At 45.7% G+C, this 23,770-nt stretch overlaps 1 protein-coding gene across 1 annotated transcript in view; it reads right to left on the bottom strand.

Moving 5' to 3' along the window:
* FHL2 (four and a half LIM domains 2) overlaps positions 1-23,493 on the bottom strand; it is a 65,102-nt gene extending 41,609 nt beyond the window's left edge. The window contains exon 1 of the mRNA XM_015544610.2: positions 23,384-23,493. The gene's annotated coding sequence lies outside the window, so the exon portion shown is untranslated. The remainder of the gene's footprint in view (positions 1-23,383) is intronic.
* Between the last annotated feature and the right edge of the window lie 277 nt (positions 23,494-23,770).

Genomic DNA, 23,770 nt, shown 5'->3' with positions numbered 1-23,770 from the left:
TGGCTGTTGAAGGATAGCACTTCTGCCTCTGAGTGTCTAGCTCTTCCTGCTGAGGGAGCTGCGTCTCCTGGCCTGCCCCTGTCACCCCCTGCCTGGGCCTGCCTCAACCTCGGAGAGAGCAGCTCATCCGTGGACAATGAACAACCTCCAAGTTGCCATGCAAAACGGAAGCCACAGTTTCGGTTGCTAATTTACAATTGCAGTTGCTAATTCACATTCGCAACCGAATTAATGAATTCATTGGCTTAAAATGATGCTTGGGGCATGCTTGATTTGCTGTTAAATGCGTTAAGGAAATATGTCTATACAAATGGGAACATACAAAACAAAGGTTCTGTCTCCCACAGAAATTGATAAAGGTTCTGTCCTCTGCAGCTGCCTGGGCATGTCTGGCAGGCCATTTGTCAGAGGGTCTAATTGCGGTAGCCTATTTAGCAATATCCAGCTCTGCTGGAGAGGGGTGTCCCCACCCCAGAAATGTGCTTTAGATGAGCAGGCTGCAGAGATGAGCCCACATAGGATCACCCTTTCCCACCAAATGTGCTTTACAGCAGAATCACGCATTCAGAAAAACTGATGTATTTCCCTCATTCACTCGTATTGCCGATGTATAAACATTACCAAAGGTAGACCAAATGAATAAGCTTGTACTCTCCTTCACTGTGGCCATCCACACTCCCAAGTCATGGGATCCACATGTTGACTTCCACATCGCCAGACAATAAGATTGGACATCTCCCAGCTGAGATTAGAAGCAACACCCTGCACTTGCAGAACCTTCTGGGAAGCGCCCTTTCCCACAGCTGGTTGGGCTTGCCGTGAGAGCTCATTTACTTTGGATGGGTCTCTCTTGCTCACTTGCAAAGGGCATGCACGAGCAGAGGGAGGACAGCGGCTCCTTGCTCGAGCAGAACTAATCAGGTCTAGTAGACAATGAGTGTAAACTTGACATCCCTGATTCTGGAATGCAGAGTTTAGAGGAGCCATCATTCATCATCACTGTTTCAACACATGTTTTCTTTTCTTTCTTTCTTTCTTTCTTTCTTTCTTTCTTTCTTTCTTTTTTTTTTTTTTTGGTTGCTGATACGGTGGCATTTTTGTGTGTGTGTAAGAAAGTGAGGTGGGTGTAGATCAGAGGCAGAGTCTTGGAAGATTCATTTCTTCTCTTTTCTGTCTCGGACTCTAGGAGGAGGGGTGGTTTTAGGGGGCTCTGTATCCCACATGGTACGGCGGGGGGTGGGGGGCAGGTAGCAGAGCACTGGTTCAGGGGAGGCCAGGAGAGCCGGCAGTAGTCACCAGGAGTGTGGGGAGCCTCCCTACGGGCCAAGGACACAGCCGGAGGTGGTGGCCGGAGGTGGTGGCCGGGAGGGCTGAGAGGGGACTGTGACTCAAAGGCCAAGAATGTCTCTGCAACCGAGCTTTGGGACACGGAGAAGGGGCCGCCGAGGCCTGCTGGGTAGACTGGTCCAAATGAGAACAAAAAGACACCGTGGGTGAGACAACAGAGAAGTGAGGGAAGGAGAGAGGAAGAGAGGGTAAAAGCAAGTGAAAGCAGGCTTCCACCTGGGAAATACACAAGAAGCCCGCACATGGCTAGTTAATTCACGTGGACAGACAAGGTCCAGGCTACTGTTCCCCTGCCGATCCCTGGAATTTGGGAATGGTTTCAGAAGAAGAGGCAGCAGTTACCCCCAAACTCTCTCCACGACACAGCTTCACACTTAGTTTCGGCCATTCCAAGGGAAGCCAAGACGTTATAAGCCCCGCAAGGGAGCAAATCAGGGAGGGGCAGAGGGCATTTACCAGCTTCTTAGGTCAACCCCCGAGGTCACGGTAAATGGTACATTTTGTTCGGGAGTTGTTAAAGTAGCTGTGTGTAGGACTAACAGAAGTTATCCTTTGGTCTTGCTACTATAGCAAGTCCTATTTACGATGCAGTAGTAAATGATGATGTTCTTGTTTCAATGCCTATCGAGGTTCTTGGTCCCAGAGAGAAGAGGCAGAAGGGTAATATCAGATTCAGCCTGGAGCTGCCTCTTGTCCAGTGTGGACTCCCTGGGGCAGGGGGGTGGGGCTGGAGCTGCCTGGGGAGTCAGGCTGGAAAAGCATGTGACTGCACTTTTCCACAGGAGCAGGTAACAAAGCTGTAGCTCCGTAGGAGTGTCTCTGCCAGGAGGACAAGCCGACTCCTGCCTTGTTCCTACCACAAGGGCTTGAGGCCAAGTTAACTGGAATGAAAGGACATTCCAGAGGATGAGGAATACCAGGATCCCTGGCCTGGTCACCAGGCTGGGGTGGGGACACTGCAATTACCATGCGCCCCCCGGCAGAGCTGGGAGCAGGGTGCGTGCTTTGGGAAGCAGAGCACCAAAGATGGTGTTCGCACCAAGGTCAGGACACCGGGAAGCAGGAGGGCAGTGTAAGAGGTTCGTCTCCCAAATGGAAGCAGCTTGAGCTACACAGAGACCTGAGTTTTAAACCCAGGCAACTCCTCCACTTTCTAGAAGCCTGGAGTCATTCTCCTTTCATCAATCATCCTGACAATAACGGAGCCCGTGCCCCGATGAGGGAAATAACCCCAAACAGACGTGGGGCCACACAGCCGAAGTGGGCATCACTGTAGGGCCTAGTCCTTCAATAGTTAGTGCTCCAAATGTTGGTAAGCTGCCCACCAGCAGATTTATTAGGGCAATGCCTTTTCAAGTCTCTTCTAACTGCTCATCTCTGGGAAACATGTCATATATCACACTGCTAGATGATGTTGGTGTCGAAAACCACACGTTGGATTGCCTTACTCAGACCAGAAGGATTTCTTGGCACAGGTAAGCAGAGGGAAGTTTATGGTATGTACATTTTCTTGTGTCAGCTTGTGTTTCTGTTATGCTGGCAGCCAAGGGATCCACTCAGGGAGAAGGAAATGCTGAAGTGCTCAGGAGAGGAGCAGTGAGGTGAGTAATTCTTTGGGATAGAAGCTTACAGCGCTGTGAAGCTGAATGCAGAAGGCAGTGGTCACAGCTTCGAGCATTCGAAAACGTTACGTGATAGAAGCATGCTGAGTTCTTTTGGGAATGGGCACACTGCATATTAAGCCAACCTCAGGTAAGGTGTCGTGGGATCCATACAAAGAGGATTTTTATTCTAAGGTTTCCAAGTTCCGTCTCATCGTTCACAAAATGTCTGCCATTTTGGCCCTGAACCCATGGCTCATTTATGAAATCCTCATGGAATTTAAAAGCAGGAGATGAGGAATATGAACGTCCATGAAGAACTACACAATGGGCCCCGTGAGCAGCACATGTGTGCACACTGCCATCATCACTTTATTTGTTTATTTTTTTCAGTGAGCTCTGTGCCCTATGTGGGGCTCAAACTCAACCCTGAGATCAAGAGTCCCATGCTCTACCAACAGAACCAGCCAGGCACCCCCGCCTTCATCACTTTAGATGTTCAGATTCATTCATTCTCATTTCAGTCATAAAACTGATCCAAAAACTAAGGCAGACTGACACCCTTTGTATCCTAAACTGTAGAACAAAATTAAAGGTCATCAGCGTAACTTCCTAGTATTACCTTTGAGTTAGTCTTAAGATGTAACTTTCAGAAATAAAAGCAAATTATAACTATAGAAAGAGTATTACCAAAGATCAATGATGTCTCATTCAGAGCAACTTTTAAAGAAAACAAAATGTAACACGCAACATTTTTTTCCTCAATTCTTTTCAAGCACATCATGATAGCCCTTGTCCCTTACTCTTGGTTTTAGTGAGAATCCTTTTCCCCTGCTCACCCAGATTCCTAATCTTTGAAATGGAGAATTTGTGAATGATCCTGGAATGTGGGACTGTTCTGACATTGAAAGCTCACAATACCCTCCTCGTGGCAATCGCATTGAAGACGGTGGGCACAAGGAAACTACTGGACAGGAAATTGCTATTTGCTAAGTAATTCACCCTCACCATGCTGCCAGCATGAATCAAACTCAGCCCCTCCCTTCCAAAGCTTAAAGTCCAGTGTGACCGGAAGGGAGGGAGCCAGCTGGGTAAAGACGAAATTCCGATAAGATCTGGTCTGATTTAAGATATGAAAACTGTTCTGGATATGTATCCCAAAGAATTGAAAGCAGAGTCACGAAGAAATGTTTGCACGCGCATGTCTACCGCAGCACTGCTCACAACAGTCGCAACGTGGAAGCCACTCATGTGTCCACCAACGGATGAAGAGATAAGCAAAATGCACACACTGGGATATTACTCAGCCTTAAAAGGAAAGGAAATTGGGTCACATGCTACAACGCGGATGAACCTTGAGGGCATTAAGCTATATGAAAGAAGCGAGTCGCAAAAGACAAGTGAATAATTTCACTTACATGAGGTTCCTAGAGTCTTTGAATCCATACAGAAAAAAAAAATAGAATGGTTGGTGCCAGGGCTGGGAGCAGGTGGAAGAAGGAATGGGCAGTTATCGTTTAATGGGTACAGGGTTTCAGTTTTACAAGATGAACATGTTCTGGAGGTCTGTGGCACAACAGTGTGAATACACTTAACACTACTGAATTGGACACTTAAAAATGGTTAAGATGAGGGGCACTTGGGTGGCTCAGTTGGTTAAGCATCTGCCTCTTGATTTTGGCTTAGGTCATGATCTCCTGGTTCTGGAGATTGAGCCCCTTGTTGGGCTCTGTGCTGATGGCATGGAGCTTGCTTGGCATTCTCTCTCTCTCCCTCTCTCTTTGCCACTCCCCTCCCCCCCTCTGTTTCTCTCTCAAAATAAATAAATAAACGTTTAAAAAATGGTTGAGATGGTAAAAACATGATGTAGAAAAAAGTGACAGGAACGCAAGAAATACACTTACATCCGTGATGGTTAACTTTATGTGTCAGGTTGACTGGGTCACAGGGGTTACCCAGAGAGTTAGGTGATCAAACATCATTTTGGGTATTTTTATGCGGGTGTTTTTGGATGAGATTGACACGTGATTCAGTAGACCGACTAAGGCAGATTGCCATCCCTAATGGTCCACAGAACAGAGAGACTGACTCCTGCAGAGTAAGAGAGAATATTTTCTGCCCTATTACCTTCAAGCTGGGACATCAGGGTTTTGTTTTTGTTTTTGTGTTTTGTTGTTGTTGTTGTTGTTGTTGTTGTTGTTTTCTGCTTTGGGACTCAAACTGAAACATTGGCTCCCCTAAGTGTTTAGCTTGCCTACTCACCCTGCAGATCTTGGGACTTCTCAGTCTCCATAATCTGGTTCGGTTTCTCTGGAGGACCCCGACTGGTGCAGGGTCTCAGGAAGGCTTCCTAGAATGGATGTCAACAGACCTGAGCTGTGACGGCAACTCAGCTGCACAGCACGAATGGGACACAGAGGCCCCTGTGACGTGACAAGGTCTGTGTCAAGGCTTGGTGCACAGTTCAGCATTACTAGAGCCAGGGATGAGGCTGAGAGGAGGTGAGGCCAGCCCACAGAGAGCCTCATGTGCTATGCTGAGGAACTTTGTCCTACAGGTCAGCACTTCCCACCCAGGTCTGCAGACAGTGGTGTGTAGGAAGTGGCTCCCACAAGACACACACAAGCAAGCACTCAGGTTAAGGTCAGATTGGGCTAATAATTCCTTGGCTGAACTAGTGAACAGGTTTCTTTATTGCAGGACTTTTCAGAGCCTTTCATGAGTTGGTGTGCAGCGTGAATCTTCAGGAGACCATGCTGTATTTTAACACAGACTCCCTCCCCCTGTCTAGTTCTGATACCTATTAAGATGGGGAAGAAAACCAGTTTCACAGAGTGCTCCTAAGAGATTAGAAGTCTTTGAAAGAGTTTAAGTAGTAGGCTGACCTGGCCAGTTCTTTGACTTTGGTAGATAAATGTGGCTGAAGTATAGAAATCTACCAAGGGCTCATTTAGGAGGTGTAAGGAGATATTGTCAGCATTCTGCCTAGATTCCGTTGGGTTCCTGTGGGTCCCTTTTATTGCCTTTGGGCTACTGAGGCTCCGTTACTCCTCCTGGGGTGTCCTTCGCAAAAACTGACTGGTATAGGAATGTGAAAGCCCACCTCCCTTCCTCAGGCTGGGTCAAACCCAAGGCATGGTCTACACCCAAGAGTGTCTATGCAGGATCAGGCTGAAGCTGGCACTTGACCTGAAACCATGTCCTTCTGTACCTTCTTCCCCTTCCCTATCCCATTTCTCCGCTTCCTCTCAGACCCTAGTGCTGGGAAAGCCAATCCAAGACAGCAGGCTGCTGTGCTGGTACTGTGAAAAGAAGGCAGGGAGGTAGTAGTAGGAATGGGGAAAGAGTACGAGTTTCAAGAATTTTTTAAAGATGTCAAATCAGTAGAAATTGGCATAGATGATTGGATACTGAAGATGAGTCTAAGACAATTTCAACCTTCTGACTTGGGTAACTGTAAGCTACCACCATCATCAGGAAAATAGAAAGATGAGTTTGATGAATTCACTTTTGACCTACTGAGACTGAAGCACTTTGGGGATGGCCATACAAAAAGCTTTTTCAAACCTGTCTGAACCTGAGATTCAAGGGGGAAGGTTAGAACTGGAGAGATGGATGTAAGGGCCATAAACCAAATGGTAATTTAAAACAAACAAACAAATAAACAAACACAATAGAATAAGTCTCCCAAGAAGGATGGTGGATTGTGGGGAGTGGGTCAAAGATCAAGTTCCCACAACCTCTAAGGTTTAAGGGACAGGCAGGGAGGAAGTCCACAAAGACTGAGAAAGGTGGGGTGGGGGGTCCAGGGAGACAGTGGTTAGGCTGACCACTAAAGTATTTCTAGGAATAGTGCCAGTAGTGTTGAATAAACTAGGGGCTGCTGGGAGTTCCCTGGACGAGGCAATATGGAGGCTGTTGGTTGACTTTTGACATCCATTTCAGTGAAGTGACAGCAAAGCCAACTTGAGTCAGGTTGAGTCAATGGCGATTGAGGATGTGGAGATGTCAGTCTAAGAAGTCTGATGAGACTAAAGGAAACAACATAGAGGGGTTTCACAGATGAGAAAACTGAGGCACAAAGGCTAACTAATGTGCCCCAGATCCGAGTTAATGGTGTGGGCAGCATTCAGATCAAGAGAGTGTTTGACCCAGGTCCTGCTGGATCGTTTCGCTTCCCTCATACTGCCTCCTGAGCAAGCCATTTGGCCGTTACCAGTTTCTGAACACCCACTGTGTCTCCTTAGAGTCTCTCCTTCTCAACTAGCAAAAGAAATAAACTCTCAAAAGTGCAAAGGCAAAGCCTCTCCACTGTTCCCTTTCTCTCTGTGTGCTCCCTCCTGCTTCACCCTTTGACAAAAATGGGCAGAAATTTTCCAAGATCAAGAAGCATAAAATCCGATTTTTCTTTCCCTGTCAGAAGAAGGAAACTTTCCACTCTTCTTAGAAAATTTCCATTCTCTTTTTAAAGAAGAGAAGAATACCATGTCTCCCTGGAGCTACTCTAGCAGTTAGCAGCTAAGCTAAATGCTGCTTACTGTATAGCTTTTTAATTACTCAGTAACCTGTCGCTTATAATTTTCTGTGATACAACAGTAGTTGAAGGAATGTCATATTACATACCTTGTCCCTAAGGTTATACTGGCATATATTTGTTGTACGTAAAAACAAAGGCACAATGATTTTTTATTCTATTCATTTAAATTAAATAAATCCAAACAATTCACCTATTTCTCCTATTCTCCAACCCCCACCCTCTGACAACCAGCAATCTGTATAGACATGTATATATGTATGTATATATGTATACATAAGCATATATACGTATATATGTATACATATGTATATATATATGTATATATAAGAGAGATCATATGGTATTTGTCTTTCTCCACCTGACTTATTTCACTTAGTATAATGCGCTCAATGTCCATCCATGTTGCAAATGGCAAGATTTCCTTCTTTTACATGGCTGAGTAATATTCCACTGTATATATATACCATATTTGTTTTATCCATTCATACGTCAGTGGACAATTAGGTTATTTCCATGTCTTGGCTACTATAAATAATCCTGCAGTAAGCATGGGTGTGCATATATGTTTTCCAACTAGTGTTTTTGTTTGCTTTGGATAAATACCCAGAAGTAGAATTGCTGGATCATATGGAAGTTTTATTTTTAATTTTTTGAGGAAACTTCCTACTGTTTCCCATAGTGGCCACACCAGTTTGCATTCCCACCAACAGTGCATGTGGGTTCCCTTTTCTCCACATCCTCACCAACACTTCTTATCTTTTTGATCATAGCCATTCTCATAGGTGTGAGGTGATATCTTGTGGTTTTGTTTTTCATTTCCCTGATACTTAGTGATGTTGAGCATCTTCTCATGTGTAAAAGACTCAGTTTCGACCCCAGGAGGGGAAAATACCTTGCAAGTTTGGGATGTTGTCCTGTGGATAAAACATATGCATGGAACCAGCATTCAATATGCGGTGCTTTGTCACCATTGGCCAAAATAGGTAGATTTAGGGGTGAGAATAAGGGTGTCACCTCTTGTGATTAGAATGTCTGAAGGGTGGCAGAATAGGCCACTCAAAATATCCCACTTGGGCATAAGGATTATTTTAAGCTAAAAGCACTTGAAAAACAGCAGGTGCAAGAAGAATGGTCTCCACTGTTTTCTTCCTGAAAGCAAGAGATGTACTCCCATGTGAAAGAGGTCCTCCCTGTGCCAGGAGGGAAAAAACCATTCTCATCACCAGATGGGGAGCTGAGGCAGAAAAAAATCTATTCGAAGAGACCTTGTTAAAATACCTCTTATATTTCTTCAAGTTCCCCATCTATTCTGTTACTTTGCCACAATTGCCTCTCTTTGTACAACCTGGCATAGAAACATATGCCCTGCACCCCTGTGGGTCTTCATTGTCCTGTGGAGGCTCCCACATACATGTAAGAATCTGTGTGCTTCTCTCCTGTTAATCTTTTTATGTCAGTTTAAGTCTCGGACGCAGCTGGAGACCCTACCAGGGTAGAGATAAAGTTTGGCGGGAGCCGCCATCTTGATTCCTGCTAAGGGACAAGAGTCCCTCTGTTTTTGTGCCCAAAAGTCCGCACAGTGAACAAGTGTGAAGAAAATAGTTTTGACTTTGCAAACCCTTTTTGTTGTTTGTTTGTTTTTGCAAACCCTTTGAAAGGGATGCAGGGAGCAGGAACCACACATTGAGAACCACCGAACTAAGCCACTGTATGTTGGGCAGTTATTATGTTTTGTAATAGAGGTGGGGGTGGCATAATTTCAATCATCCAAGTGGATGGTGGAGATTTATAGGCAGCATGTGTAGCTCGTGTCTCACATCTGTTCTTAGTCCCGACTCTGCAAATGGCCATGGAAGGCTGCGCAACGTTCACGGAGACAGTGCTGGGCTGAATGAGCTGAACTTCCTGAATCCTTGGCCTTCTAGTGTGATGCTGTGATAGCCCGACAGCTGAGTACCAGAGTGAGCTTCCTGGACCATAGGGATACACCCCCCGCCCCCCGACAGAAACCACTCATTTTCTTCCAAATGAAAATAAACCATAGAGACCCATGGGTTAAACAACACCAACAAGAACCAAGAGAGCACTGTGATCAGATGATCAGGTAGGTCCGAGTTGGCAAGTATCAAGAAAATTGGGCCCATAAAACTAGATACCATTATGTGTTCATTTTGGGTGGGATGGTACAGGGAGCCGTGTCAGCTCTGCACTTGCCACGTTTATGAGTATAACCGTGGCTGAGGTTGTGCTGCTGAGCAGTGTGCTGTGTCTTGTTTGAGGACTCCTCTCTCAAAACAAAAATAAAATAAAACAAAATAAAACAAAATAAAACAAAATAAAATAAAATAAAATAAAATAAAATAAAATAAACAAGGGGCGCCTGGGTGGCTCATTCGGTTGAGTGTCTGACTCTTGATTTTGTCTCAGCTCATGATCCCAGGGTCGTGGGATGGAGCTCCGTGTCGGGCTCTGTGCAGAGCGCAGAGCCTGCTTCAGATTCTCTCTGCCCCTCTCCCCTACGTGTGTGCGCACACTCTCTCTCAAAAATAAAAAAATAAAATAAATGAAAACATAAGGACTCATCTCTCTATGAAGTGTATTTATACACATAGCCCTGGGTCAGGTTCCAGAAGAGCATGTCTTGTCTTCTGAGAGAGATGCCACCGATTCCCCTGAATTACTTTGCTAGGATTATTGGAACAAAATGTCACGTGTCAGGGAATGGGGGGCATAAACCACACAAGCTTAGTGTCTCACAGTTCTAGAGGCTGGGAGTCCAGGATCAAAGCCCTGGCAGGGTAGGGCCTTTCTGAGAGCTCTGAGGGAGGATCTGTCCCTTGCCTCCACCTGACTTCTGATGCTTTGCTGGCAAGCTTTGGCCTTCCTTGGTTTGTGGGCACATCGCCTTAATTTCTGCCTTTGTGCTCACATGGCATTCTCTGTGTGTGTTTGTGTGTCCCAGTGTGTCCTTTTTTCTTTTTTTATAAGGACACCAGTCATATTCGATAAGCACCTCCCCCCCCCACCCTGCCAACTTATCTAATCATACTTGCAACAAACGTATTCCCAAACAAGGTCGCATTCTAAGGTACAGCGAGTTAGGACTTTGACACAGGGATTCTGGAGGTACACAATTCAACTGATGACACCTCTACTAATAAAAGGAGCAAATTGTTCACCACTAATAGTGGCAAGAGGGAGAATCGGAGGGACTTGGGTAGAAAGGGGGATGGCCAAGGAAGAGCTAGGCGGCAAGGTTTGGGAGAAAAGGGAAAATGCATATGTCTCCCAGAGATGCCAAGACACTCAGCTGCAGGAGTTCTATCCACATCCAGGAACGGGGCCCTTGAAGTTGTGCAGAGCCCGCGGTGGCCCAGTGGCCCGGTGGCCCTGTGTTATGTGTAGGTCAGACCCACGGGAGGGCTGTGGATTCTGGTTACACTTGCGGTCTGGGCTCTATTGATGAACAAGGCTCTGAGATGGGAATAAAGTGAATGTAGTCCCTGTCCCAGAGCTGCTAGCTTGTTACCAGCTTGGAACAATGGCCAGCTTCACGTGGAGGGCCTGGGACAGAGTCCTCATAAATTTGATTCGGTGCTTGTGATCTGGGGCTTCACGGTGGTGTTTCGCTCTCCTTGAGGTTATCGGCCAGGGCTTAAGGAGGAGGAGGCCAGCAGCCCGCAAGCCTGGTCACTGGATGCTAGGTGTCAGACGAGAGTGTTCACAGCGAGTTCACGGAAAGCGAATGCTTCTGAGCAGCAAGATGAATCCGGTCCTCGTTCCACGGATATGGCACTGTTAAATCAAGGCGTATCTACCACTGGGAAGCACAGCTCTGTGCTGGCCTCATAAATCGCAGTCCCTGCCATCAGGGACTCAACGTGCTAGGATCCAATTTTCCAGATTTGTTTCTTTGATTGAATGGAAAATACATTTCTATTTCCTCACCACACTATTTTTATATTTGGACCAAAGTTCAGTACTCAATCTTCTTGTTCCCCTCGGCCCTCCGCCTCTCCAGGAGTCCTGTAGTTGAGTGAGGGTCGGCCAGAGGACCTGCCCCCGTGCAGAGAGGCAGTGAAGGGCTGTCTTTCCTAGTACGCATGCACGTCCTCGAACCCTGGGCCGGCCCAGCAGCGATCCAGGCCGCGATGAGGATCGAAAAGGAAAGGTGATAATAAGAAATAGCTGTTTTGGCTTCCTTTTGTGTCATTATGCTCCTACTTGTGACTTGGTTGCCTTCTTACTTTGGATTTTTCAGATGCTCGTGTCCTTGAGGAGGAGAACGGGAGTTTTGTGCACTATCCCTGATTCCTGGCTTTCCCAAGCTGGTGGCCAGATGAGTTTGGGGATGGGTGTCAGGTATGGACCTGTGCACGGGGATTGCCCGGGGCCCAGAGGAGATGGATGGTGGGTGCTTCTCAGATAAGATAAAGCTACGGAGGAAGTAAAACTGTCACGGGAACAATGAGTCACCTACAAGGACAAGCATGGTTTGTTTGTGTGTGTGTGTGTGTGTGTGTGTGTATGTTTTAATTTATAGTTTCCTCATGTTTGATTTACTTTTTTTTTTTCATTACCACATTGTAACTCTAGATGAGACATGAAGCGACAGACTGAACCATAAGCCACTTAAAAACATCAGGACTCTTAAAATAAATTTTCTGCCAATTTTTTTTTTTTTGTCCTGCCAGATGTGACTTATCTTTTTTTTTTTTTTTTAATGTTTATTTATTTTTGAGACAGAGAGAGACAGAGCATGAACGGGGGAGGGGCAGAGAGAGAGGGAGACACAGAATCGGAAGCAGGCTCCAGGCTCTGAGCCATCAGCCCAGAGCCCGATGCGGGGCTCGAACTCACGGACTGTGAGATCGTGACCTGAGCCGAAGTCGGACGCTTAACCGACTGAGCCACCCAGGTGCCCCTGTGACTTATCTTTGACAACCTAATGACCTAGTAGCCTTGTACAAATATAATTATCTGCATTTTAGAGGAGAAGAGATTGTGGTACAAAGAGAGGAAGTACTCGCTTCAGACCTCAGATGCCTCCACCCCGTTTTTGTAGCTGGAAGGCTGTTTATCTGACACCCTGCCCCCTCTGGTGGAAAGGTGTCTGCTCCCTCGTTGGCAGTGTAATGGTCACACCTTTTAAAAAAATTTTTTTTAATGTTTATTTATTTCTGAGACAGAGAGAGACAGAGCATGAGTGGGGGGAGGGGCAGAGAGAGAGGGAGACACAGAATCCGAAGCAGGCTCCAGGCTCTGAGTTGTCCACACAGAGCCCGACGCGGGGCTCGAACTCACGAACCGCAAGATTATGACCTGAGCTGAAGTTGTTCGCTCAATGACTGAGCCACCCAGGCGCCCCATGGCCACACCTTTTTATCCTTGGGGCTGCCTTTTCCTAGTGGACGCAAGGTTTTCCTATCTGCATTTGTCAAAGTGCTCCGAGCTCTTGGCAACAGACTGTTCTTGACTCCCATAAGGAAGAGAAAAGAGAAAACATTTCCAGCTTTCTGAAAGGCAACATGCTTTCTGTCTTGGCCACTTACCATCATCCCCAGCCCCACCCGAAAAGATCACCATTCATTTGGGATGTACAAAAGCAATTGCATCTACGTTACCTTAACCAAGAGACAGAGTTCCATAATTCAAGTCAAAAGTAACTGAAAACAATGAAAAACACATGGTAAAGAATGGAAACAGCATGTCTGTTAAAATACCTTTGCAGTTTGCTTTATCTCTCCTTCCAGACATCCTCCCTAGGGTGGCTCCCTTCTTCTCTCCCCCAGCATCCCCGCGTCCCCCTTTGCCTAGCCAGCAGTCATGAAAAGCAGCCTTTGATGTGGGGGTAACCGCTTAACCACCTACCCCCACCCCTTCTGCCAAATTGCAGGGATCGGCTGGAAGCCCAGCGCTTGCTGCAGAGACCCTGAAACAACGCAGAAGGGGCCAGGGCCTCAGGCTGTGATTTGTTTTACATTTTCTGTGGTACAGAAGGGAGGCGAATTAGGGGGTGCCTGGGTGGCTCAGTCGGTTGAGCATCCCACTTCGGCTCAGGTCATGATCTCGCGGTCTGTGAGTTCGAGCCCCATGTCGGTCTCTGTGCTGACATCTCGGAGCGTGGAGCCTGCTTCTGAGTCTGTGTCTCCTGTCTCTGCCCCTCCCATGCTCATGCTCTGCCTCTCTCTCTCTCTCTGTCTCTCAGTAATAAATAAACATTAAAAAAAAAAAAAGGAGTGAGTTAGAACACACTGCACAATCAATCTGCGCTTGCACACTTAGACACAGAGAGGGCTCGGGTAACAGATGCTCCAGAAGTGTAGACTTCCTGACCACTAGCCACGTTGTTGTTGTTGTTTTTTTTAAGCTTCTCAGAGATTTCTACTCACATGTCCCTTCCACTCTTTGGTGAAGACACTGGCTTCTGTTGTCATTTTTTTCTTTTTTTTTTTTTCACAAAACTCCCATTTGTACCAATGATCAGGGAGGAAACCATTTCACTGGTTCTAGCCTCAAGGATCAAGTAGCCATCTGCAGAGGGAAGAAGCGTGTATGAGGAAGCAAGGTGCCCCCGCCACTGTTAGGGTCCAGGAGAAAGGAGAAAGGAAATCTGCAAATTCGGTTACAGCAGTGAATCTCCAACACTTTGACAGCAACCCGCCCTAGGAAGTGCATTTTTAAAGTCACAACCACATCACCTAACCCCATGCGCCACCCTGAAAAAACACTGTCACGAAATAATTCTTCTCCTTACGATGCAAGATGCATTCTGTTCCTTTTTATTCTTTTTTAAAAAAGTCTGGTCAACATTATGTTATTTTTAGAAATATGCAGGTCTCAATCCGGTACATAAATGTTATGGCTCACGGTGAAATTATGAAACGGTCCCTTTGTTTGAACAACTCCATTGAGGGCAGGTGCAGGCAAGGGAGAGTTTCTTGTGAACTCATGGTTCCCACATGACCTTGTGGAATGACAGAGGAGAGGAAAAGCACCCGATTTAGGAAAATGTCCTAAAGGGAAATCAAGCTGTGAGTTGGGGTCTGCAGCTCTCAAACGTCAATCATCTCCTGGAGAAAGACACACACGTGATTCTAACTTGGTGGCCTGTATCCTAGCATCTTAAACGAAATCCTGCTTCTGGGTTTCTTATCTTCCTGGTGAAAGTAATAAAAATGTCTGTGGTTTCAGGAAACTTATGAGTATCAAATAACCCCTCTACACCGTCGTTAAGTTTCCAGCAAAGGAACCCCACGCCGCCAGGGGACCTTGCTGCATATGAATGAAGCCTGGGGCTCAGGGACTGCATCTGCCAGTTACACCTGTTGACCTGGCTTACCTATTAAAAGCGCTCTCTTTCCCTTTCGGAGTGCCCCAGTTTGCACCATAAATTCTATGGTCACACTAACGTGGATAATTAAGGAAGTACGTCTATAGCACACGAACTATATTATTATTATTGCTTGGTCACAAAAACATATAGACCATGTGTTTATTCACCCTTGCTTTCTAACCTGTGAATACTTTAAGGCAAGTGTTGGAATAATGCAAATAGTTACCCGCTTCTAAAATTCAAGGTCATGGTAGTCATGGAGACAGAAACCTCCTGCAGTCTTTGCTCCAGCTCTGCCTACCTGGAGGCACTGAGCCCTTTTCACTGTGACAGCTCCTGAGCCGTCTTCAAGTGGAAGGGGGGAATATGTGTATATTTAGGGACAGCCCTGTGCCACTCGAGGCGAGGTCGGGATGTAGTTCAACTGCCACAGATTTGGGAGTCAAGGGCTTGCCGAGCCGTGGCCACCCCATCTTCCCCGAACTGCAGTCCCTTCCCAGCTTCTGCTCTCCCCCCGCAATCCCACTTCTTCTGCATCCACATAAGGCTTCTGCCTTATTTCCTACTCCCTGGTGGAGGAGGGCTCTGTCCAGACCCTGGGAAATTGAAACCATCATGGCCACCAGCCCCATGTGGAGGCCTGCCACCACCTCGTGTGGCTGACACATGGTCTCACTGGCCCAGTTCCTTTGTTCCTGGTGCATCAGACTGCTCCACAGCTTGTTGACTTTCCCAAGGTCCTTGTGGTTGAGACCTGGGCCACCTCCCTGTCCCAGGTCACCTGAATCCCTGGGCTGTGTGTGCCTCACTAGAGCACCCTGAGCTAGATTGCCCCAGCTTGTCCCAGAACCTCTGGGGTGTCAATGGGTTCTTCCTGGTTTGCTGCCTTTCCAAGGGGCATCCTGGTTCCAGCCCACCCTAGACTGCCCGGACCCCTCACTCCCGTGGGGGAGCTTGGACTGTCTCCAAGCAAGGCTTTCGTTTCCTCTTGGCAACCACTTTTATCAAATGTCTGTGGTTTCTTGAGAGTCAGTAGTTATGTTTGAGGATGAGGCAAGACTGGTTATCTTTAAGATAAAATGTCTGTTGGAGTTAACCGTGTTTGGCATCCCCTATTACAGGGGAGCAGGGTGGAAAGGGGCAACACTTTCTGTTTACTGTCATATACAAAGCTCAACTCTGGGATCCAAGCTTTCCGTTTTCCCTTCGTTACGGCAAAGGAAAAAAGAGTTACTAAACACCAAAGGGCTTGCTGTGTAATACAGCAGTGTAGTGGTCAAGAAATTGGCTAAGACTCAAATCCTAGGTCTTTCTCTTCGCAACTGGTAGGCAGAATAATGGCTTCTCAAAGCCATCCACGTCTTTGTGTCCAGAATTTACGAAGGGATTTTGCAGATGCGATTGTGCAAAAGGTTTTGAGATGAAGAGATTATCCTGGATTATCCAACTGGGCCCCGTGTAATCATAAGGGTCCTTACAAGGGGAAGAGGAAGCAGGAGAGTCAGAATCAAGAGAGACTGAAGATGTTACATTTTTGGCTTTGAAGGTGGAGAAAAGGGCCATGAGGCAAAGTAGGCAGGCAGCCTCTAGAAGCTGGAAGAGGCACAGGAACAGATTCTCCCCCAGAGCCTCCAGAAGGAGCCCAGCCCTGCAGAAACCCTGATTTTAGCCCGCGGAGACCCTGTCAGACTCCTGACCTCCAGAACTGTGAGAGCCTCAATTTGTGTTGCTTTCAGACAATAAACGTAGGGTAATTTGTCACGGCAGCAATAAGAAACGCATACGGCAGCTACGTCTGCTCAGCCAAGGTACCTCCTCGGATTTCTGTCTGTTTCTTCACCTGCACACTGGGATGATAACAGCGCCTGCACCACGTGGCTGTTGTGAAGACAGGAGCCATCATCCCCATTTTACGAAGTGGGGTTCTGGGAAGTTGAAACCTTGCCTGAGCACCTTGTAAGTGTCAGAGCTAAAATCCGAGCACTCTTCAGTGCCGTTTTCCTCCCTTCACAAAACGCAGGTGTACCGGGAGTTTTTTGTGCAAACGAAATATACGAAAATGGGTCATTTGAGCCTCCACCTTTCAACAACACACTTATGTAGCACCTACTGTGCCCCATTTACGGTTGCAGGTGATGGGGATACCTCAGGGAACACAACCAAGACTCTCTGCTTTAATTGGAGCTTACATATTATTATGGGAGAGACAGACGGCAATACACGTGTCCCTTTGTGGGTGTATACGTGTGTGAGATGATAAGAGCTTTGAAAAAAAAAAAGAAAGAAATCGGGGTAAGAAGTAAATCAGGGCAGGGAGCTGGAGAGTGACAGAGAGTGTAATTTCAGATGGTATGTTCAGGGGTGGCACGTAGATGGTATGTTCAGGGGTGGTGCGTAAATCAGAGCCTGATCGATCCGTGGCACCAGCAAGTGCAAAGGTCAGGGGCAGGGTAACTATCTGGCACAGTTGGGGAAAGGCAGTGTGACTGGAGCATCCTTGACGGAGGGGAATAGGGAGGAGGTGAGGTCAGCTGGATCATGTCATGCTCTGTAGGTTACATAGCATTAGGATCTTATTTTGATTTGGGAAGCCACTGGAGGGTTTATGAGCAAGCGAGAGACACAGTCTGATTTAAGTTGCAATTAAGATAACAAATTTTGAGGGGCACCTGGGTGGCTCAGTTGGTTAAGCGCCCGACTTCGGCTCAGGTCACGATCTGGCAGTCTGTGAGTTTGAGCCCCGAGTCAGGCTCTGTGCTGACAGCTTGGAGCCTGGAGCCTGCTTTGGATTCTGTGTCTACTTCTCTCTCTGCCCCTCCCCCTGTCTCTCTGTGCTCTGTCTCTCTCGTCAAAAATAAATAAAATATAAAAAAAAAATTTAAAAAAAAAGCTAACAAATTTTGAAAAGAGACTTGTGGTTCAGGTGAGCTCATGTTGGCCTCTGGGGCTGCCCTTAGCTGTTCCTGCCTGAAGCTGGCAGAGGTTTGAAGAGGTTTCCCAGGAACCGGTGAAGTGTTGTGTATAAAAGTAGAAACAGCCCCAGGTGGGGTTCCAGGATCCTGCCGGAGCGAATTCACAGCCAGACCCGAGGATTGGCTACTGCAGATTCTTAATAATGAAGCCGAAGGATTTATCAATTCTGTCCAAATTTCATTATTTCAGTGATTGTTGAACATGTCACTGTGAGTTTCCAAACCTTCTGACTTAGTGAGAATTCTATTTTAATTAGAAGATCCTCAGTCTGCCATTCTTGCTGCTGTCTGAGAGTATGTTAGACATGGCATTGGGTCGTGAATATTTCTCCCCTCACTTGGATGATTGCCCATGCTGGTTAATTCCAGCGACAACACATTTGCAGCTGCTCATTGGATCTTTGCATTTTCAATTTGCAGGAGTAGACAGAGGGGTGCCTCAAAGGAGTTTGGGCACTTTCAAAACCGCTTGGCTTTCTTTGCATTGCGTACACGTTATTCTGTTTTCTCGGCACCTAACTGATGGGAAAGTCTCGTTGACGTAGGGACCGGAAGGGCATAATCTTTGGTTCATCATTCTGTGTAGTTAGAGGCGGGGTTGTGAAATAAAGAGACTATTCTTTCTCGCTTGCTTTTTTGCTTACTAAATTATGTTTAAAGAGAGCAAAATTGTTGTTGTTTCCTGATAAATTAATTGATTCTGAACAAAGTTGGAGAGATTTTGACGAAGGAACTTCATGTCTAGAATTTATACAGCATCTCCAATCCTCGTTCCCTTCCTTCAACAGCTCCCCCCCCGACACTTACACATACACATACATCACACCACACACTTAAACACTCACTTTAAATTCCATCTAAAGAGGCATTATTATTATGATCATTAATTATGTCTTTGTGCTGTGTATCAAAGATGGAAAAGAAATATCAAACCTCTCTCCAAGCCAGTGTTACAGAAGGGAAACGTACTAGCCAACAAAGAAAACTTCTGGCTCCTTCCTACGCATCTTAACACTTCTTACCCCTGAATTAAACACAATTTAGTCCAGCAAATATTTTTTAGGCAACTGCTGTGTACAAGGCACTGTGCTAGCTTTCAGGAGTATGGCTAAGAAGAGTAACACTCTTCCCATGCTCTTGAGAAGGTGCTGAAAATGAAGGAAGAATGTAAAAAAGAAAAATAAAGGGTAAGTGGAAAGCCCTCACTCATTTTTAAGGCGAGGTTCTTTCTCCATCATGGAGACTTTTCCAGCAATCTCTGGTCGGATTCCTGTCAGCCCTGGCCCCCGTACTGCCTGGGTTCAACTCCCAGCTTCCCCACCTACTGGCTCTGAGCACCTTACTTCTCAGCCCCTGGCTGTCCTCATCTACACACTGGGAAGCCAGGAGGGCTCCTCACAGAGCTGCTGTGCGGATCACACGAGCATGTGGGTGTGTGCGTGCGTCTGTGTGTGTGTGTGTGTGTGTGTGTGAGTCACACACGGTGGCTCTCACAACAGTGACCGCAAGACAAACACTCACCCCCAGTCAGCTACTGTCTAACCCAGAGCTTCATTCTGTTTTAAGTTTGGAATTCAAATTGGTCCCAGTTCAGATTCTTTACAGAGAGGAACTTTTTGACTTTGGGGAGCCAGGATACCTCTTCATTTTTAGAAGTCTTTAGGTTTTGGTTTTTAGAAGGGTTCAGAGAGAAGAAAGAGCAAGGATTGTCCCTAAACCATTGTCCCTAAACTACCTCTCTCTGCCAAACACACACACATTTCGCTCATCTTTTACCTGTAGGACCACCCTTCACTCTGTGGGCAAATCCCATTTATTTCCATCTCCATACTGTTCACATTCTTCCCCACCTGTCTCTGCCTTTTATAATTCCTTACTTCCTCTAGGCCCCATACCTCTGTCGGTATAAACTTTACCGCATATGTCCTTCCTGCAGGAATATTGCCCACCATTTCAGCTAGTGCATATGCCTTTCAAACCACACTATTCATTGCATATGACCTTAAGATTGTTCTTTTGTGATTCAAATGCCAACCAGACTACCAACCTTGAAGCCAGACCAGTTTAAACTTGGTTGCACCTTCTGCAGTGGATAGCACTGTTCTAAGTCAGTTTCCTTAACTAAAAACCAGGACTAATATGCTTAATAGACTGAGCCACCCAGGCGCCCCGGGCATACTCTACTCTTGAGCAGTTGCACTGTTGATCATTTTCATTATTATATACATGTTGTCACATTGCTCTTTGTGCCTTTGTATTATCCATTTTGTCTCACTCTGAGGGAAATGAATTAGAGAGAAGTAGAATAATCAACATCACATATTTTGTGTGTTTTTGTGCTCATGCTAAACCATGGGCTGACATTTTGCAATTAGTCTAGATTTATCAGATAAGACTGAGCCCAGACAGAAAGCACTCTGGTGGCTTTTACTTAACATGAAAATAGTCAGTTCCTCCTGCCTCTTCAGATACCCTTACCAGCTTCATGCTGACTAGGCACTCCCAGGCAGGGAAAGAAGGCTCACTTCCTAAAAACCAAAATGAAATTCTTGCACTTTCCCCTTAAAATCTAATTATATATATCTTCCTTATTAAAAATTTTTTTTAATTTTTTTAAACGTTTATTTATTTTTGAGACAGAGAGAGACAGAGCATGAACGGGGGAGGGTCAGAGAGAGGGAGACACAGAATCTGAAACAGGCTCCAGGCTCTGAGCTGTCAGCACAGAGCCCGACGTGGGGCTCGAACTCACGGACCGCGAGATCATGACTTGAGCCGAAGTCAGCTGCTTAACTGACTGAGCCACCCAGGCGCCCCTTAAAAATTTTTTTAATGTTTATTTTTGAGAGATAGAGAGAAATAGAATGTGAGGGGCAAAGAGGCAGAGAGAGAGGGAGACACAGAATCTGAAGCAGGTTCCAGGCTCTGAGCTGTCAGCACCGAGCCCAAAGCGGGGCTCAAACTCACGAACCACAAGATCAGGGCCTGAACCGAAGTCAGCACTTAACCAACTGAGCCACCTAGGTGCCTCCAGATTATACTTTAAAATTAGTTATATTCTGATAAAAATTGCTTATCTAAAGCTCAGTTTATGTTTTTTTTTACTACCCATCATTATTATTCCCAGCTATTATGGGTATGTTAATATTCTGGCTAAATGAAAGAAGTCACAACATCATGTAAAGGTCACCAATTTTCAAAGAATTAAAGTTTGAATACATGGTAAAAGGACATCGATCATAAATTGAACAAAAGGTAGATTAGCAAATAATCTGATCATATATATATATATTTGTTAATTATAATTTCTATTTCCCTGTGTAATTTGTTTTCAGATCCATTTTAAATATATCAATCTGGATAACATAGTGAGAATTTTTTTTCCCTCTTTTGTAAAGCTAGTATTAAATTAATGGCTGGTCTTAAAATCAAGGACCTTTTAGAATCAAGAAATTATTAAGATAAAAATGAATGTGCTAAGACTACACATAAGTTTTCATTTTCTTCTCTCTGCTGGTATTTTCAAGGGTGAGCATGTGCACAGTAAGAAAAAACAAAAGAAAACATAAACACTGTGAATATAATCTCTTCACCTCTTTGTTTAGTGTTGTTAAAAACAAAACAACAGGCCCCAAATGGAGTCACTTATGCTAAACTCCACGTCACCAAACTGAGACTTAAAATTAGTTACAATACCGGCCCCTTCCAAAAATGGAATTGTAGACCAGTCAATCAGGAATCCCTTAAGCAGCAATAGTTAGGTCATCTGCTGGATTGATGCCTGCCATTCCCTAAACCAAAGTAGCCTTGCAATAACCAGTCTACTTCCGGCCCCCCCCCACCCCCCACGTGTAACTTCCTTGTTCCTGCTCCCTTCTGTCTATAGAAGCCTTCCGTTTTGCCTAACTCCTCAGAGCTCCTTTTTACCTGCAGGGTGGGATACTGCCCAGTTCATGAATCATTGAATAAAACAATATGATCTTTACAATTTACTCAGATGAATTTTGTTTTTTTGACAGTGGGGAGAGGACGATTTAAACTCAGTTTCTTGGCCACCTATTTTAAATATGAAACCCTTTAGACACCAGTAGATAGTTTGTAGGTCCCTGTGTTAAGGGCTTACCAGATTACAGAGAGAATATGACGTGGCCTAGCCTCAGGGATCTGGAACCAATTGGAGATTTCTGGAAGCATTCAATGGGATGATGAAATTTAATAGTGCAAAATGTGTTCAAAGGCAGGCAAGATTGAGGAATATGTTTAGGGGAAACTGAGCAACTCTTCATGGAAGTTATATATTGAAATATTTTCTTTTTTTTTAATTAAATTTTTTAAAAAAATTTATTTATTGAGAGAGAGAGAGACAGAGAGAGAGAGAGAGAGAGAGAGAGAGAGAGAGAGAGAATGAGGAAATCCCAAGCAGGCTCTATGCTGTCAGCATGGAGCCTGACTCAGGGCTTGGTCCCACAAACTGTGAGATCATGTCCTTAGCTGAGATCAAGAGTCAGACGCCTAACCAACCCAGGCATCCTAGAAATATTTTCTCAATATTGGAAAAAAGCACCCCAAATGTAATCGTCTGAGTTGGTTGATTAGTTGGTTACGTCATTAAAAACAAAAACTCTTGTCAGATTAGCTAGATCTCAAAATGTAATCGGTTTTCTTACAACACACCTTGTTATAAACTTAGCAGTAAAAAATTCAAATAACATTTCTCAAGAAACAAATAAAACAACAAGAGACCTATACAGAGCAAGTATGTGATAAGACAACATCAGCCAATAACCAAGTGTTAATACTGTCTTTGGACCTCAAAGTCTTTTAAAAAAAAAAAAACTGGTCTGACAATATATTTTTTTTAGATTGGCCCTGATACGGTGCCTTGCAAAGATTATGACTCTAGGACATTTGTATGTATGATGCCTATCGTCATAATATGTCATTCCATCAGTATTAACATCATTGTGCAACCGGCCCAGCATTACTCAGTCCTGCGCATTTGCTCATATCCTGCTCTAGAAATTAGTAAAATATTAATGTGGTTCCTTTAAGCACACAACAACTATCTGGACTTCTGAGCCATCAGCCATAATAAGTCACCTTGCATAAACATACTTTCCAAGGGTAATCAGACTCGTCAATAATTTGCATCCTCACCCCAGGCCATCCGAAAATTCTGTCAGGGAGAAAAAGCTCCAGGGCACTGTGGTTTTCCCCCTCCAGTGTTTATCTTATAATTGTTTTCTTTTTCTTTTTCCTCTTAAGAAAAAGCTTTCTGGTGTTCCAAACTCAGTGTAATTCCTGATTCGCACTCAGAGAGGGGAAGATGAACAAAGGGTTCTCTCCAAGTTCTTTATATTCCCAGAGGCACCTGCTGTAGATCTGGGGAGGGCAGGTTCTGTTCTCTCCCCACAGCAGGAGCTGGCTGCTGGTGGGAGCCAGCTGCCGGTGCCACCTGGGTCTGTGCTTGGGGTCCGCAGGTCCACAGTGCCGGAGAGCTCCCTCCAAGGGCACAAAGGCTGCACGGCTGGCATCTAAGCCTGTGCAGACACTGGAAAGGAAGGGTGGCAAGGGAGAGGAGGAAACTTACCTGTCCTGTCTTCTGCCCTCCAGCCTGACCAACGGGGACCACGGCAGCACAGGGCCAACGACTCTGTTGGATTGCCCCAACCGTGTATGCAGCTGCTGGCCAGGTGCCGCCTCTTGTCAGCAGGGCTATAAATAAGGCACTGTCCAGAGCTCAGGAGATAAGAACCCAACCCCTTGCTCCCGCAAGCCTTTTAAGGTATCCAAATTAAAGGAGCCTCAGCCCCCAGATGGGAAGGGGCTGCTGGCTCCCCATTTGGCCTGCCCGCCTCAAGGACATCCCAGGCCCCGCATATGTTCCAGCAATTCAAAGAGCAGTGGAAGGGGGAAGCCACAGGGCTGGGAAGGGATCTCACTTTGTCTGACAACCGGCAGAGCCTCTGGGCAGGCT

The sequence above is a fragment of the Panthera tigris genome, chromosome A3 (genome assembly GCF_018350195.1).
Source record: "Panthera tigris isolate Pti1 chromosome A3, P.tigris_Pti1_mat1.1, whole genome shotgun sequence".
Classification (NCBI taxonomy): domain Eukaryota; kingdom Metazoa; phylum Chordata; class Mammalia; order Carnivora; family Felidae; genus Panthera; species Panthera tigris.
This window is presented reverse-complemented; position numbering and strand designations above follow the sequence as displayed.